Source organism: Dryobates pubescens, chromosome 27 (genome assembly GCF_014839835.1).
Source record: "Dryobates pubescens isolate bDryPub1 chromosome 27, bDryPub1.pri, whole genome shotgun sequence".
NCBI lineage: Eukaryota > Metazoa > Chordata > Aves > Piciformes > Picidae > Dryobates > Dryobates pubescens.
In genome coordinates this window covers 15,413,847-15,426,369 of record NC_071638.1, presented here as the reverse complement: position 1 = coordinate 15,426,369, position 12,523 = coordinate 15,413,847, and the positions used below count along the sequence as shown (strand labels likewise).

Genomic DNA, 12,523 nt, shown 5'->3' with positions numbered 1-12,523 from the left:
ACTACTTATAGTAGCTACCCAGTCCCCAGTCAATTCTTATGTAACTAGACTCCACCTCACCATACTACTTATGTAACATGTATTAAACAGCATTTATTATACAGCAGTCTTCTGTATTAGTCATATACTCAGTTTCTTCCATTCCAGTAGTTTTCATGTAACACATTCAAATATTCTAGCTTTATCCCCCACCAGGTTACTACTGAAGAGGAAGGGGTGTTTAAAAAAAAAAAAAGAAGAAAAAAGAAAAATCAATTACCTGAGCACAGACTAAGAACAGAAAAAGTAATGCGAAATACTTCTAAATGGAATGAACCACCACCTTTAAAACATCGGCAACTTTAAATGTTAATTTGTTAATTGGATTAGATGCAGAGGCTGAATTTAACCCCTTTTATATAAGACATGGAAATTAGCATTGAATTGCTCTGAAAACATGAGAATCCCACTCACACACCAACACGAGTTCTGTTCCTTAGAAGTGTTAGGATGGGAAAACATGTTTTTCACCCTCCCTATCAGAACACTAAAATAAAGCCCTCAAAGAGACAGAAAAACGTATTTGCTGAGCTTCCAAGGCTACCCAGACCAGTGTGACAAGTTCATTTTCCTATGAACCTCGGAAAACAAGGCACGAGGCATCTGCACGGTATTTGCATACCAGAGTTTTTCATTTGCACTGAATGTATACTGAAATCCCCGAGTTAAAGATGCAGGCCATCTGCACCCTGATGTTGTAATGTACACAGTACCCCACGGAAACGCTGCTTAACTCCTACAACAGGACCCAACATACAAATAAAGGAATATCGATTCGATTTTTCCGTACCGACGTTCTATTCAAACAGAATAAAGTCACTATTAGCTTGCAGATTTTCCCTCAGGCCCCCCCACCCCGTGCCCCTAAGCAAAGCCACAGTGCAAATGCGATGACCTCCCCATCAGAAGAGCTCGGCGTAGCCTGTCAATTTTCCTCGGCTGTTTTAATGAAGTAATTTAACCATCACTTGAAACGACTTTATCCAGGAAGTCACTAAGGACGATTCTGATTCCGGGGAACCTAACTTACAGATAAACGAGCTCTCGTACACGAGAAAATGGCAGCCGATCAACAGCCGGCGGCATTTACTGAAGTATAGCCGGCCGCCGGCAGGCCCAGCGCGGCAGCCGCGCACCGCCTGCTCCCACGCTTGGGCGGAGCGAGTAGACGCCAAAGGGTAACTTTCCCTTGCAGTGGGTGAAGGCTTACACAGAGAGGGGGCGGAATGGAACGTTTCCCTCCAGAGCAGCTACACCCTGGAGAAGGGTGGAGAAGGAAGAAACAAACGAGAACCTTCCTCCGCGGCAGCTACGCCCTTGCGCACAAGGTTAATGTGTGACGGGAAATGCGAACCAACGCAGCACCGACGGCATTGTGCAGGGAGAGGGAAATACGGACTCTCCAGGGCCGCCACCGCTTCAGCCAGCTTGGTCCGCAGCCAAACCCCACAAGAATGCAACGCGGTCACATGACCTTCAGCGGACGTGCAACTCCCTTCCCTCTCCAGGGACACCCTGCGCCATCTTGTTCTGACGCAGTTACAAAAGCAGACACGAGTTGCTCCCGTCTTTCCCGGCTCCTCTCCTTACAGCCCCAGCACTGTTTAGAGAAGAGAAGGCAAGGCCTGGTCCTGCTTTCCTTAGCATCAGCTCTCCAGTGTTCCCTCGCCCGTGAAATCCTCCCTCGCCCCGGAATCATGGCGCCCGTTTTCTCCTTTTGCATCAGCCTCCCGCGTCAGTTCCCGAACCCTGCCCAGCTTCAGTTACCCCTACTGCAGGATGATGTCAGCGCCAGCCAATCAGGGTGTGCCGAGCTATTCCGGTCGCCCTGGCTATTGGCTCCAGCACAGCTCCCTCCCCACTCGACTCCCGTCTCCGCGGCGGTTTGCAGCGGAGTCGCAGCCAAGGGACAAGTGGGGGAGGGAAAGAGAAGAGAAAGGGGGAAAAAAAAAACCCCAACACCACACACAGAAACAACCCAAAACAACAAACAAACAAAAAACCCCACACAACCTACACGCACACACACACAAAAAAAAAAAAAAAAAAAGGAAAAACCCCGACAACCAAACCCACCAAGACGCCAGCCGCCATTTCGCGCAACAGGCAGAACCCGAGCGAGCAGCCCCAGCCAAGCACCCTACAGAGAAAAAGAGAAACGAGAGACACACGGACAGGAAAGTTAAGACAGGAAAAAAATACCCATAGACTCCGCCATGGTCACAAGACGTTTAATCGCCCCCCTCCTCCCTCAGAGTCAATGTCCCATTACAGCCGCCTCCTCTGCGTCCAACCAGCTAGCAGATCCTTTCACCTTGGCTCCCTCCTGCCGCAGCAGCAGCTGTTTAGAGCCTCAAACTCTGCTCAAGGTGTGTGTGGGGTACGCTAGTCTATGGCGCTGCTGCTAACTGCTTCTCCAGTCACTCGATTGTGGCGGCTCCATCGAGGCAAAGTAAGAGCTGCCAGCCCAGCTTTTTATCTGGTGTCCCGAGTTTGCGCACTGAAGTAGGCTCGCTCAGCCCCTGGTGGGCGTCGAATGAAACCCCAGCCACCGCCTCTCCTCCCTCAATCAGCCGAATCGCTGGAGGGGCTGAAGCCGGGCATGGGAGGCAGGGCAGGCAGGGCGGTGTGCGGGCAGAAGAGCTTGGGAGAGCATATGGTGAAAGGAGAAGGAGCTCGGCACGAATGGTATAAGCTGCGTCTGTCCTGAGACGCTAAGCGAGCCGCCTGCTCTCGCAGACTATATCTGCTCACCAAGTGCGGTCCCTAAAGGGAAAATGAAGCTTGTTCTCGTTCTCTGCTGAAAAGAAACGTCTTCGGCTTATGCTGTGCTACTCGCTTTCAGAAAAGCAGCTCTTTCCCACTTGCCTTATGTATAAAACTTAAACGCTTCAGTCTCACGTGCCTGACAGAAAAGATTCAGTCACACCACACCACCACCCCCCCCCACCCCCCCCACCCCCATCACCGGTCTCGAAGGTCCCGCTCCATTCCTTTTCTCGTCTCCCTCTTTCCCGCCCCTCAAGTAAGTTGCCTGTGTGAGATTCGGCATGTCTGCCTGGCTTTTCGCGTACTTCGTGACGAAAATTTGCTCCTCGGGTTGCGATTCATAAAGAATAGTTATGGTGAAAGTACGGCAGTGACGGGCGGGGGGGGGGGGGGGGGGGGGGGGAGGGGAGAGAGGAGGGGAATGGGGGTGTGAGAAAAGCAGCCGAAAGGGAGGTTTTGGCGTGCCTCAGAGGATGCAGTTCTGAGTCAGACATCCTTCCGCCCTCGCTCGGTCCCACAACAGCCTGGGATGGAACCCCTGCCCCTCCCCCGCGGTCGGAGCCTCCGGGGCTGCGGATCGCCCCCGGTACCAGCCCCAGCTGCGGCCGCCCCTCCTCTGCTGGCCTACTTCCCTCCGCACACCTTCACAGCCCCTGTGCTCAGCCCCTGCCGCAGTCTGGTGTCTCGGCCGCGCCCAGATCGAGACGTTTAGCGTAACGTGCAAAGCGCTGTTGCAAAATGGACACTGAGGGTTCGTCAGGCGCAGATTGCACTCGCAGCCCATAAGCAAAATGGCGGCTGTTTGGCTTCGCCTTGGTAACCCTGCCCCTGCCAGGCGAGGCGGGTGAGCCCCGTGCAGTGGGAGGGAGGGGAGAGCGGACGCCATTTTCCCAGAGAGAGGCAGTGACATAGAAGGGAGCGTAGGAGGCTGAAAGGAGGGAGACACGGGAGCAGCAGCGCGGCGGCAGTGGGGTTTGTACACAGGTCCCAAGGCAGAGGCGCTTCTAAACTGGTCCCTGTACGGTTCTGCGCATTGACCTAGGTTTGGGGGGAGGGGGGGGGCTCCTTTCCCCTTTCTTTCCCTGCCTTTCCCTGTATTTCCCCTTCTTTCCCCTTCTTTCCCTTTCTTTCCCTTTTCTTTCCCTAGAGCCTGCTGAGGGTTGAGTCCTGCCCTAGGGTAGGGATATCTGCAATAGGGCTTTTGCATTGTTAGGATAGAGAAGGGGCTCAGCTGAGGGTTCCTGCTGCCTGGCCTGTGACCATTACAGGTGAGTCTTTGGTTATTACCAGCGTATTCTGCTGTGGGTGTTTTGGGGACGAGAGGGTGGCAAAAAGGGAGTGAAATGCAACTGGAACGTTTCCTTACCCTCAGTGCGAGTATAACTCTTGGCCACCTTGAGATCTGTTCAGATTGTGATTAAGTTACCTTAAAATTGCTTCCCGTGTTGTGGGGTTTGGTTAAAAATGGCAGGCTGTCGCTGTGTCTTGTGAATATGGCGGGTTACTGTAACTGGAGGAGCTGAGGAGAATTTTTTGGCAGTTATGCCAGATTTATGCATTATGCTTGGAAAAAGAATCAGAAGTGGGGATTATGTGACAACGTAGGCTTTCCTAGGCTGGTGATTTTCGGAATGGCTTTTTGTGTTATTTGGACTGCGTATCGAGCTTTATCAAGCTTAGGGAAACCTATTCTCTTCCTCCATCCTGTATATTTTTGCTTTGTGGTACTAAAATGGCTCGTTATAGGCCTAATCTTTCTGCCTTCCACACCCCCGCCTCCTTTCCTCCCTCCCTGCTAATATCTCCGCTTCGTGGTGTAACCTGGACAAACGGAAAGCAGTCCTCGAGAGTTTCTGTGCCAATTTAAAAGGGGATCGTTCTCTCCACCCCCTTTCTTGAGGGTGTAAGTAGTTATATACTGGTGCATCCCTTTCTCGATTTAGTCTCTGCAGCCAACATTCGTTTTACTTCAGTCTTCTTCTTTAAAGACATATATGTTGGTGAGATAGACCTTATTGCTGCATACATAGGGGTGGAGAAACAAACGATTCACTGTGTAGTACTAAATAGGGTAGAGAAACATAATATAGGCTGATTGTAAAGGTCCAGTATTCCCCCATACTTAGCCATTAGGGAATGTGCCATGGCTAAAAGCCCTGAGGTCCCTAAAATGGTACATACTACGTGTCGTTAAAAGCAAGACTTTAGTGCTGCATCTAGATTTAGGAATGTTTAATCTGTTTATTTACACCTTAAAGGAGTAATAACGAAGCGTTTATGTTACTCGAGGCTCAGATCAGAGAAAAGAAAGAGATATCTATGTCTGTTCTTACAATGCATGATTAATTGATTATAATAACTCTACTTTTAAAGTTACTTTCCAAAAAATGTGGAGCAAATTTTTTAATTTCCCTCTTTTGTCCTTTAGAGATTCTAAAAATGGCGGCCTCAGGCTGATGTTGTGGTAATCTAATCAGCTCGGGTCCTCCACACCCCATGCAGTGCGTTTGTCTGCAGCATATTAGAGTCTCATTATGTTTAAATGAAAAGACTTCCCTTCAAATAACGTACAAAACATCTCTTGACTTTACTGCGATTTAAAAATGCTGTGTTCCAGCTGATTAATTTTATTGGTTATATCTGTGAAAGGCAAGTGAACGAGACCACTCTTGTCAGGGAAAAGGGGGGTAGAAAGAGGCAGCACACTCGAGCAGCTTCTTTGAGGGGTGTGTATAGCTTGCTTGTAACGTAATGTGTATGTTGGTTTAATAATTGGAAAAAACACTCGCGTTTGGAGTGGATACTGTACATCTGTTCATCTTAACGACATAACAGCAGTAGTATTTATAAAAGCAGTGGATTAAGATCACTGAAAGTCAACTAAATTCTTTGTGGAATCACATTTGTGAAAGTTCACCTTCTAGGAGACACCTTTGCTGGCCATCAGGGTAGTAATTGCATGTACTCATAGTTTGAGAATATGGAAATAATGTAATACTTACGGAAATAATGCATGTGAGATTATAACCTGTTACTTTATTAAGACATGGAATTTCTGCTGCCACCACATAATCTTGATATTATATTTTATTCCTCAATTTATTTTGTGTATTGTTGTATCGATTTTATATGTGGTAATACACATACCAGTGGACAGTGCAGTTCCTATCCTCTAAGATTTTTCCTAAATGAAATATGAACCTTTTCGTATCACCACTATAAATATGTTTGGGTGGGGGGAAGGGAGGTCACAAGGATTTATTTTTTGGTAGTTGGTGTAGTGTGCTCTGATGCAGACAGAAGGCTGCAAACAATACGTTTTAAACAACAGTGACAAAATACTAAAATTATTTATTTTGGTATACCTGTATTTAATCTTGTCTTTGGTTTAATGAGGTTGAATTCCTGTCCTAGTACAGCTTTGGAACCTTCTGGATTTAGACAATCATAAGTGGCAAAACTGTATCACTCTCTAAAAAAATGTTAATTTAGGTACCATTTAGAATCACTGATGTGTGGTTTAAGGTATACCTAAGTTGGACAATAAAACAGTAAGACTTGTAGAGTGTTGATAATGCGTGCCTTTTGTGTGTTTTGAGGCCAAAGGCTGAGTGATTTCAACCACCAAGTCATGCGTTAATAGTCCAGTAATGCATGCTTCCATCATACCTTCCTTATTTATATAGATTTGTTCGTGGTGGTGTTTTTTTAATAAAGCACATCTTATTCTGTTTATTAAAAAATACATGAAAAATATTTTGAAGAGTGTGTATGTGGACTTCTTGGAAACTCTTTGACATTTTCTTTCCTCTTCATAGGTGTAAAGCTCCGGATCTCATGAATAATTTTTTTTAACATTATGACATAGAGGGTTACGCAGCTCTTAGTCTAACTTCATGGCTTCAGTCATGTTCTCAAGCAGACATCTGATTCAAGATTAAAAGAAAATAATGTACACTTTAATAAAGGGATTGAAATAAATCCAGAGATGGAAATACTCGTACTCAGATTTTGCAGTGTCTTATGTATTGTTAATTGTATGCACTAAGAGCCTCTTGGGAATTTTTAAATCTTCAGTTTTCATGTCTTAAGTTCTAGTGAGTCAGTTTGCCTTTGTGACTCAATTTCTCCATTTGTAAACACAGATCTTTGATTTGGTTTAAACTACCAATATTGCAAAGGAAATTCTACCTTTTCAAAAATTCCATTGATGTTCATCTGTCACACACTAAATTTGTACACAATTAAATACTCTCCAAATTAACAAAAATTTATTGAAAAGAGGGAAGGTTTGAAATACAAATTTATTTTTGCAGTAAATTCTTCTGATCCACAAACATACTGTAACAAATAGTACAGAGTGTAGTTCTAAAATAATTTATGTATCTTCAAGTTAGACTTTTGAGTGAACTTTTTTGCCATCTGGGAAATGCCAGAGGGGAACTGACAGACTATAGGGAAAATTTCTCTTAGCACGAAAATCCAGATTACTTTTAGGAGTTCCATTTTAGCTTTGATACAGTTTCATTGTGCACAGCTGTTAATACTCTGTTGGAAAGCAACAGAAATCAGCGTCACACCAAAGGCTGAAGTGCCTCTCTAGAACTGATCTCAGTTTGGTTTAAGGACAACCTCAATTTTTTTAATACTAATTTTAGTAAGGAGTTGTTGTAGGACTTAGTTAGGGAGTGGTGTATGTAATTGTGGGATTGTGCCATTACTCTGAATAGATTAATGTAAATTAAGGCTAAGTGAAAGTATTTTGTCATTTTCCTGTAACATTCTAACAAAATTGAATGGGGAGGATGTAGTTTGGTGACGATAAAAACAATTCAGTCTTCTGGAGAGATCCTGAAGAACTCTATCTGTGTTATTGGCCTGGTGACTTCCATACAAATGAGCATTTGTGAATCTCTCAAAAGCAAATTTTGGTGCAGAGTGTTTTTGGAACAGGTACAGTGTTTAAACGTTTCCACTGTGCAAATATTAGTTTTGCTTTATTGCTAAGAATGAAACTTAAGGCATCTTTGGAAAAAAGTTGCAGTATATGTGGAATGTGTATTAAAACATTTTTTTTAATTCTTACAAATTATGGATTATTTAAAATATTAATTGTAGCAGGCTTTTGAATGGTGCAAGATGAATATTTCAAACTACATCAGTGTTCATATTTTCTTAGTAATAAAAGTTAGCCTAATCTCTTCGAGGATCCCATATTCTGCTCCCGACCTTCATACTGCAAAAAAAAATCTGTGGTGTTCAAAGACAAAGCTCTTTGTCTATACCTTTAAGGCATAACAAACAAGTTATTTAAGAGAAACCATGTCAAGGTTTTATGTACTTGCTAGGAGGTATTGAGATTACTTTTATTTCCTCCTGCAAATCTTAATGTGTTATTAATGGATAAGATTTTAAGTGCCTCTGGTTGATAGAAAATCTTAATTGAGATAATCTGTAAATTTTTGAAGGCAGTTTTATGTAAAAAATACATAGATTGTTTAAAATACATACTTTGTATGTGCCTGACTTACGTACCTTTTTTTTTTAATGAAAATATTTGCTATGAACTGTGGTAAATCAGTGTGTATTCAAGTTAAATGTTTGAAAAGTAGAAATGAAGAATATGTTGAAGTGTATTGCATCCTATGCAGGTAAAATGTATTAGTTTTGCATAGTTATTTGAAGACTGCTATTTCTTCTTCCACATGATAGTAATACGGTGCTTCGATGGAGATGCAGTGTTGTAAAACTTAGGTGACAACTTGCAAAGGACCAGCAGTTTTGCAAATCATGCTAAGTATGAGAATGCTAAAATAGTGTTGATTCTAGATAGAATTTACTGTTACGTTAACATTTCAATAGGTGTAGATGTTCAGATGTTATAATAGCCTCAGGTTTATAGAAGCTTTTAAAAAAATTGATTCTCGTTTGCATTTGTGTTTTGATTATTGTTTTATGCTATCGTAGTCTAGGTAATCATTCACTTTTTTTATCTTTATCTCAAAAATAAATTACTTAAGTTCAAAGACAACATGATAAGACTAGATTTTAATGACATTATTGTACTTTATAGTGCAACTTAAGAAGGAGGACTTACAATCTGTTGTCTGTTGTTGGTTATTTCATCGGTCACAGAATATGATGAAATGAATGCCCTGTATTTAGAAAAAGATAATTTAAAATGTATTCAGGGTTATTGATTTGAATCTTACTTGGAGGAGCTCTGGTTATTGAAATTGATTTGGTGTTTGTTGCTCTTAACTCTTCTAGTTGACTAGGTTTAGAGATACTTTAACAGTGAGTGATGCTCTTAACTTGCCTTGAGTGTACAAAAGGTGCTGACTCCTAGTTAGTATGGTTATAATGGAGCTATGCTTAAAACCGTATCACAAACCAGATTGTATTTCAGGTCTAGACAGTTAATCCTGTCTTAACTGTTGGTTTAAGAAACTTATGCAATTAAAAATGTTTTTAGTAGCTTCTGCTTAAAATGAAGGTGAAGATCTGAGAATTACAGCAATTTATTTACAGTTTTTGAGGAAGTTAGATATTGTATCTCTTATTTAGTTTCCAAACCTATCCTCCAACAATGAAAGGAATGTGAATGTTTTATATACAACTGATAAACAGTACAGTAGTTATTTGGCTGGTTATAAGGACAAGGTTCCTCCCTCAGCTGCTTTACCAAATAAGACAGCTAATTGCTCTTTTTCATGGTTGTGTTTTTTGTTTGGTTGGTTGGTTTGTGGTTGGTGTTTGTTTCTTGTTTTTAACGTGTGTTGGTGTGGTGTGTTTCTGGTTTTTTTAACTTGAGAATAGAAACACCTGATGGGAATCTTACTCTTCATTATCATAACACAGGATTTTTATGAATGACTGTAGTGGGGTTTTTTTATAAAGTTCATTCTCTGCTGAATGTTCTGCTGTCTCTACTTCACAAGCACATCTGTACTGGAAGGCAAATGCAAGGCGCTGCATCTTTTTTCCCCCAGTATTATTGGCAGTAGTATTGAAGGTTAAAAGCTCATTTGTACTTCCATTATTGGGCAGAATTTGTTGTGTTTATTCTAAGGTGACACCTTTCATATCTTTGTTACTACAATTAACAATGTATCTTGAGATCTCCCTGGAAAACACAAAGGTATAAAGTTACGAATGCATGGGATCTTACATTTCCTAACACAAACAGTCAATACTGTTCTGCTAGGTAATTGCAACTGAAAATGAAATGGCTTTTGTTTTCTTGAAAGTAGGAAAGATCTCTGGATCTTAAACTTCTGTATGTTTTGGCTGTCCTGGATTATGACATAGTCCTTCCTATCTGTTCCTTCACTCTTTTATCCTCTTCCTTCCAAAATCTTAGTAGAGAACATTGAAATATTGCCAAGTTGTTATTAAGAAATGTAAGGCAGAATGATCTGTGGTTAAAATTACATAAAAACATTTATTCTAATAGCTAGAAAGAAAGTTCTGTTTGAAGGAGTGCAACTTTCTGACTTGCTTGTGTTTAGATTCCTAGGCATTAGTACAACAGTTAGGTGAATGTCTATAAACGGCTTCCAAATTTAAAGTAGAAGCAGTGCTGTGCTATTCATGTAAGTCACGTGCCACGGATGACAGGGGAACTAGTTTTTGGAATTTACCTAAGTGAATACATGTCAAAATAGGAATTTGTTTAGCCTAAGTGTCAGACTTCGCATCAAAAGAATTCTTGTGTAGTAGGTATCTAATTATTAGAGTAGATGCCAAGTCTTATTAAGCAATACAGATAAAACCTCTTTAATTATTTTGTTTGATGTCATGAAACCAGCGAAATACTTGGATTGTTGAAGGTGTACTGCTCTGTGTTTGTAGCCATGTGTTTCTCTGCCCAAAAGCCTAACTGCTTCTTGGGAGCAGTATTATACCTTGAGTTTAGACCTTCCAGTGACTGAATCGCTATGAGCTACACTGTTATATTTAATTTAAAAAATAAATATGGTTAGCCCTTGAAGTTGTAGGAATGACTTGAGTAATCTTGCAGAATATGGGCTGTGTGTACTTGCAGAAACACTTCTTATTCTTAACAAACATCTGAAAATACAGACTTAAGGTTTTCTTGGAGAAAAACCTGTCACAGGCATTTTGTGTAAGTTTAATCAGCTATTTCTGCTTTGTGGTAGATGAGTAAAATGTTTACAGTAAAGCAGCTGGTAGAATGTCTTAAAGCCAGGATTTATTTATTTTGTTGGGTAACTACTTAATTTGGCTTTCTTAATATTTTAACGTCTGTTTAAAGGAATTTTACATCTTGCAGTGATATTTAGGCATTAGTGTTACGTAGCCAGGTTACTTCTCCAAGCAGCAGTGCTCTTTCTCTGCTTCATATGTTGTACTGTCTGTATTTTGCAATTCCTTTACTCTCCAGCTCAAATAATTGATGAATTTGAATGAATAGGCATTCCTTGTGTGTGGTTTAAGAAGTATAGCAAATATTTAGTAAACTTAGACACGTGAACGATTGACAATTTTCAGTTTTGGGGTTGATTTCTGTAAATAGAAGAACTAAAATCACTAAGCATGGCTGATTTGGTTTTGGGTTTTTTTAATACTTCTGCTTATTGATTCTTTGATAGATTTCTGCTCAATAAACTAATTCTTTCTGTAACTACATTTACCTTTATTTCCCTTCTACCACTCATTCTTTTTCTCTTCCTAGTCTCATATTTTGTCTAACTTCCAGTGAGAGAAGAAAAGGAGTGAAGAGAGAGAAGAGGTAAGGGGAAGTCTTCCATGTTTTGATGGACTGATAAATATTTTAGGTAGAGACCATTTTCCATCATTTCTTCAGGAATACATAAGAAGATCATTCTTGGACCAAATACAGTAAAGGGAAGATACCTTATGGCTAGTAGAAGCTAGCTCTTCTGTATGGCAGAAATCTTTCTAGCTACACACATATTCTAGGTTTATACTTTAAAAGGGCAGCTTTCTTTCTACGGACTAGAGTTAGTGTAATGCATTTAATACTGACGTATCGGTCATTACCTGATAGGAACTTAAGGGGTGTTTTAGTGCATAAATCTCAGATACCACAGAGGAGGCAGTTCTTTTTAATTCTTCTCTAGATCCCAAACTCAAGGCTAATTCGTGAAGTTTGGCTGTCATTCCAAACATGACTGAGGTCTTTATTGAATGTGAAGTCCTATATGTATTGTATCAGAATAGTCATAAGTAATCATGCTTGTTCTTGCTCTGTATTGCCACCAGATTGAAAGCGAAGCAGGAGAATGAGCTTTAGTAGTTTGGCTGTAATAGCTGTGTTGCTTAAGTTGTTCTAAAGATTGCTAGGTCTCCATAAGTGCAACCAATAACTTAAAAGAGCTAGGAAATTAATACTCTTGAGATCTCTGAAGCTTAGTGAAAATCCAAAAGGAGATGGAAAGATATGGCTATGAGCAGTGTCCTTCGAGAGGCAGGGAGAAGCAGCATGATTTTAGCCGTTATTTGTGATGTGTGTAACTCCAACCCAGCTACATCAGGTACCTTTTCCGTCTGAGTGACAGGATGTGAGAAGTAGGTAAGGGTAGGGCCTGACTTCTGACAATATGTGGTTCAGTGTGGATGGTGTAGGAGATTGAAGGGCTTATGACTTCGGTCAGGAACAACTATTCTGATGAGGAAGATTGGGAGGAAGATACTGCTATGAGAGGGATATAGAGAATATTAGGTTGGT

General features: G+C 41.4%; 1 protein-coding gene across 1 annotated transcript in view; it reads left to right on the top strand.

Moving 5' to 3' along the window:
• Positions 1 to 3,729: 3,729 nt before the first annotated feature.
• Positions 3,730 to 12,523, top strand: part of KMT2E (lysine methyltransferase 2E (inactive)) — a 61,751-nt gene continuing 52,957 nt past the window's right edge. The window contains 1 exon segment of the mRNA XM_054173925.1: positions 3,730 to 4,076. The gene's annotated coding sequence lies outside the window, so the exon portion shown is untranslated.